Genomic DNA, 5732 nt, shown 5'->3' on the forward strand with positions numbered 1-5732 from the left:
GTGCCTTACAGACTTGGTGCCTCACAGACTTGGTGCCTCACAGACTTGGTGCCTCACAGACTTGGTGCCTCACAGACTTGGTGCCTCACAGACTTGGTGCCTTACAGACTTGGTGTCTCACAGACTTGGTGTCTCACAGACTTGGTGTCTCACAGACTTGGTGTCTCACAGACTTGGTGCCTCACAGACTTGGTGTCTCACAGACTTGGTGCCTCACAGACTTGGTGCCTCAGAGACTTGGTGTCTCACAGACTTGGTGTCTCACAGACTTGGTGTCTCACAGACTTGGTGTCTCACAGACTTGGTGTCTCACAGACTTGGTGCCTCACAGACTTGGTGTCTCACAGACTTGGTGCCTCACAGACTTGGTGCCTCACAGACTTGGTGTCTCACAGACTTGGTGTCTCACAGACTTGGTGTCTCACAGACTTGGTGCCTCACAGACTTGGTGTCTCACAGACTTGGTGTCTCACAGACTTGGTGTCTCACAGACTTGGTGTCTCACAGACTTGGTGCCTCACAGACTTGGTGTCTCACAGACTTGGTGCCTCACAGACTTGGTGCCTCACAGACTTGGTGTCTCACAGACTTGGTGCCTCACAGACTTGGTGTCTCACAGACTTGGTGCCTCACAGACTTGGTGTCTCACAGACTTGGTGCCTCACAGACTTGGTGCCTCACAGACTTGGTGTCTCACAGACTTGGTGTCTCACAGACTTGGTGCCTCACAGACTTGGTGCCTCACAGACTTGGTGTCTCACAGACTTGGTGCCTCACAGACTTGGTGCCTTATAGACTTGGTGCCTGGGAAAAGTATCTATTTGGTATTCGAACATCTTAACACCTGTTTTATTGTCAGAAAGGGTAAAATCTACACTTATTTTTGATCATCTTGACACATTTATATTTACGCGATCTAACAACACCCCCCCCCCCCCTTTATTATTATAATAAATTTATCGCAAAAGCCTCCGTGCCAAAATTTATTACGCCTTATAAAATGCAAGTGTTAGAATTCTATCGTGTCCAATTGGCACATCCTCGTGCCGGGCACTGCCCAGTGTCCACGCCGTGCATGGGACGCACGTGTCTGGGACGTTTCGGAGCGCCGATGCGATAGGGGCCCCAACTCAATAACACTGGTCAACACACTTTTTCTGGCATAAGGTATTCCAACGGTTTTAATGTAATTTTGGGGTGCTGATTCCAAGTTTTTGTCTATCACATCAGGTTTTTGAGATATCAAATATTGAATTTTCAATAAAAACTGCAGAAGAAACATATTAAATAAATGTGGATATCTACATAAAATGATATTATAAATACACTATCCTAAAAACACAGCACCATATTTTAACACTAAAGCAGTCACTGACTCGCAACAACTTGCAATCATAAGTGACAGAGTTAATTTCGGGTAAAATCAATTAAAATGGGGTATGCCGATAGCATAAAAATGAGATGTGATAGAGCAAATCTGAGATCAGATTTGGAATCAGCACCCTGAAATGAGTCTAAAACAGCTGCAAAAGTCCAGGCCAGAAAAAAAACTTATTTTTTTTGTTGACCAGTATAATCGCGCGAAAAATCTTCTCCAAATGGAGTGGCGCCCACCACTCACCAAACGTCGCTGTCCTTTCAGCGGGAAGGCTCCGACCTCTCATGAATATTAAAATGCACTCAACAGCATTTCCCACCACCACCGCCCGCGAATACAATTGTTGAGCCCCCTAAAACCAATCCTAAAAGTAGCATAAGCCTGCTTATAGCATGTGTGTAATTCTGGAGTGTGTTACCTTTTTTTGGTGAGGGCGGGGCGCATGATTGTGGGGGGGGGGGGGGGGTAAAACGTCATATTTCTGTTTGTGATCTAAGTATAGTAAAGGAGGAGACTGCTGTATGCGTGCTCAAAGCACGTCAAGGTGCAGCTCGGCAATTGCTTGCTCAGGTCACTGCTGGTGGAAGGGACTTCACGAGAAGGAGTTCTGGTGAAGTCCCTCGAGAGGGGATCCTGTCCACTCTTCCAAGCTGCACCGTCGCCTTGGAAGAGGTGGGAGTCGCCACACTTGACCCCATCACGCGCAGACGTCGCCTGCCAATCGACTAACTCTCGTGGCCTGCCAATACAATTGTCTGGGTGGACAGAGGCAGCGGGGGTGGTCGAGGGGTGGGGGGGTGGTATTTATGAAACCTTGCCGAATTTCCTCCAGTACAAATACATATTTTCATTCTGATTCAACTACCGTACCTGGTGATCAAACCGGCGACCTCTGGGTAGTAGATCCCGTCTGCTTTATAACACCGCACGGTCTTTCAAGTGTGCTCCAGCAGAGTTGCTGAGTGGCTGTAGACCCTAGGTGGAGTTTGACTTCTATATTTGGGGGGGGGGGGGGTAGGGGGGGGGGGGGTTCGCCTTGTCCCTCACATTAGGAATCGCGGGTGCATATAATTAATACATATTTTTCTCTTAATTGTAAACTGCTAAAAATAAACTAAAGTGTCCAGTTTTGGGGGGCATTGCCCCCCCCCCATGCCCCCCCCCAAACTCCGCCCATGGCTGTAGGAGCAAGAGGACATCCTCGTCACACCACGAGGTGCAGAAGGAATTGGTCAAAGTAATGTTTCATTCCTTCAGTGATTCAATTAATTCAATTGAAGAATCGTACTTTATTGTGTCTCCTTGGCACGGTCGTCGTGTTTGTATTGTCCGTCTCGTGTGTTCGAATTTGTCCTGTCGCATTTACTGCAATAGCCTAAAGGCAACATTCACTACCTTGTGCACGTGATTTTATGCACGTTACACAAGAATGTCATTGAACTGATGGCACCATGAGTCGTGTGCTAAAAAAACAAAAGGGACGGTCCTCTGACAGCCACGCAGCTTCATCTGGGTGTACCCCGCTGTCTCGATGGCCCCAGATGATTGTGAGCGTGGGCTCAAGGATGCTGAAGGCGCGCATTGTGCCGGGCGCTGGTTGACTGATTACCTGGTGACCTGATAAATGAGCCCTCGCGTACATTACGCGATAGCCGAGGCCCTGCGTTGAAAACATTAAATGAATTGCTCGGTACTGGACGTAAATGTGGGTCAGTAATGAATGGATACAGTAAGTGGAGTGGATGAGCCGCGTGACCTAAAAAGGCTGCGGGTGTTCTCGTTTCGCAGCCCCCGCCCCCCCTTCCATCTGTGTATAGTGGGAGACATTTGGTGGTGGCTCAGGTTGTGTGTGTGCTGCCATCCTACAACAACGCCACGACTCAGGGAGGAGCAACAACAAGAAATGACGAGTTGGACTCATGGCGGGGGGAGGGGGGGAGTTCCTACTGTGGGAGTCATCCAAGGATCGGAGCTGATCGCTACTGGTCGACCCAAGAAGATGGTCTGCCCCGTTCCGTTCTATAATAGTATTTGCACAGGTCTCCTGGTCACATGCAACATGAAGACATTCCACACATTATAGATTTTAATTCTAGATTTGAAGCTTTCGTGACTGCAAGGATTCATACTTTTAGGTTTTTTCGGTAAAGTCACGTAGGTTAAAAAATAATAATAAAAATAATAGAAATAATAATAGAAATAAAATAATAAATCACGACGTTTCGGAGGCAACACAAGTCTCCGTCATCAGGTGGGGCCGTCACAGCTAAATTTACTGTATCAAGTGAGGCAAAATTCCAAGAGACAAGGTCTTAAATACAAGTTAAGGGGGAGGGGCTTATCTGAATGTGGCAGCCAATAAATGGAACGTGTTGGGGGGGGGTGGCTAAAAGAGAACAATCGGTGTACCTCGACCTAAACCGGTGTTGGTTGAGAATCCAAATACAAAAAGGGCAGCACTGTCAAACGCTGGGGATGTCAACACTCGGTAAAGTAGAATAGTGCCTGTCAAATAAGATGGTACAAGTATGCGTAGTTAAATCTTTTTTACATGGTTAATAACACCTTTCCAATGATTACTCAGTTTGTACCCATCATCACGGTTGAAGTTATTTCTGTGTTTGTATATCTGGATGGCTTCGTGTACAAACCTTTGATGGTAGCCAGAAGGTTTGCAGAGAACCTTGGTCTCGGAAAAGACAATATCAGTATACATTCCACACACACAGGCACATGCGGTATTCACAGTGCAGCAGTGCCCTGTGTTGTACACACAATGCACGATTGTGTTATATACTTGACAGTGGCAATATGTTCGGGAGCTAAAAGCCAATGTGGAGGTCTGCTAGCCACGACGAGAGGGCTTCAGCAGAGAGTCCGTGTCGTGTTGCTGCTCCTCCTCCTTCGTTGAAGAAGCGCCGTCTAAGGTGGTTCACGACATGGTCCGTAGTTTGGGTCACATGACCACAACCGCCCGACTCTGGATTGTCTTTAATCTACCGATGGGTCTCTATGTATCTCGATGAGTCTTTGTGGGTGCACCGTATGGCCAATATATATTTTTTGGGTTGCTTGCCTACAGTCGCACTCATGTGGCTGGTGTCTTGAAGTTTCCATTCACGAAGGAGATGTGCGCATCGACCTGTTCACGTTCTCATGCGGTCGATGGTCACACCTCCGATTGGCACGGTCGGCTACGTACGGTGCGAAAGAAGTTCAACATACGTACATACGCCACCGGTGTCTTCGGGGAGGAACTTGAACGCCAGGAGGGTGCGATGTTTGGGTCTCAAATGAGTTGATTCCGGACGTCCGCGCTGTACCTCTCCGTTCGTCGGCGTGTTTGGCGGTGCGTTCGATCCGATCCTGACATGCTGAGTGGCTGACGTCACGCGGCCGCTGTGCAGGGGAGATCTAAGTCAGCTACAGGAGAACGCGTCCCTGCAGCTACCCTCGTCACACGCGCGGTTCGTTGTAACGAGGTGGTCGCTCAACTAATAATTATCGATATCCATCATAATTGATACGACTACATTAACCCCCCTCTGGGCATCGTATCTGATTAGCTCACAAGTGACGACATCACGTTCACCCCTCTAGTTAAGACCGAAACAGGAGGAGGAGGATTTCTCCACGATTCTGGCTGTCGCCTGATGATGCCGGTTGTAATTACCGGCAAAACGTCCTACTCGAATTGTAAATGCTGTGGCTTTACTCTCCAACACACCGAACTAGCAACTAATTGGCCATGTTTTGTTTTCGTGACAAACTTTACTCACTGGCTGTGTCGGGTGGTGGTGACGGGTGTAACGACACATTTACATTAACGCGATCTAACCCAAAAACATGCCTATTTTGAGGCGGTACTGTATACACATCGTGACCCACTCCGGCTTTGACGTCTTGCAATAAACATCGCTATATCCCCCAACCCCAACTAGATGGTCCTCTATCATGAAGAAATATGCAACCAGCACCTCTGTTCCTCACCTGGATTTTCAGAGAATAGTCCACCGCTCCAGACAGACCATCCTGCAATCTCTGGAGTTTGCGTGTCGCTCTCCCCGTGGTCGTGTGGATTTGTCTTCGGGTTCTCCAGTTTTACCCTCCACATTAAACACATTCCTGCGGAGGGAGCTGGTAGGAACGTTGGGTTGCTCGGTCAATGGCCAGGGTCAACGGCGGCGTGGTGTATTCCGCAAATACGCCCGACTGTGAGGGCGGGCACAAGCCGGCGTGAGTAGGTTAAACGTGGTGACCAGCCCCTCCCCACCCAGCCCCACCCCTCCCACCCCCACCCAGCCTCACCCTCCCCACCCAGCCCCTCCCCACCCTCCCCACCCAGCCCCTCCCC

The 5732-nt window shown here is 48.9% G+C and overlaps 1 long non-coding RNA gene across 1 annotated transcript; it reads left to right on the forward strand.

Annotated features, from left to right (window-relative positions):
* The first annotated feature begins 1862 nt into the window (after positions 1-1862).
* Positions 1863-5309, forward strand: LOC144717362 (uncharacterized). Its single transcript, XR_013585087.1, has 2 exons — positions 1863-2050; positions 3167-5309. It is a non-coding gene; the product is annotated as an uncharacterized LOC144717362 (long non-coding RNA).
* Positions 5310-5732: the final 423 nt, after the last annotated feature.

The sequence above is a fragment of the Lampetra planeri genome, chromosome 3 (assembly GCF_965212315.1).
Source record: "Lampetra planeri chromosome 3, kcLamPlan1.2.h2, whole genome shotgun sequence".
NCBI lineage: Eukaryota > Metazoa > Chordata > Hyperoartia > Petromyzontiformes > Petromyzontidae > Lampetra > Lampetra planeri.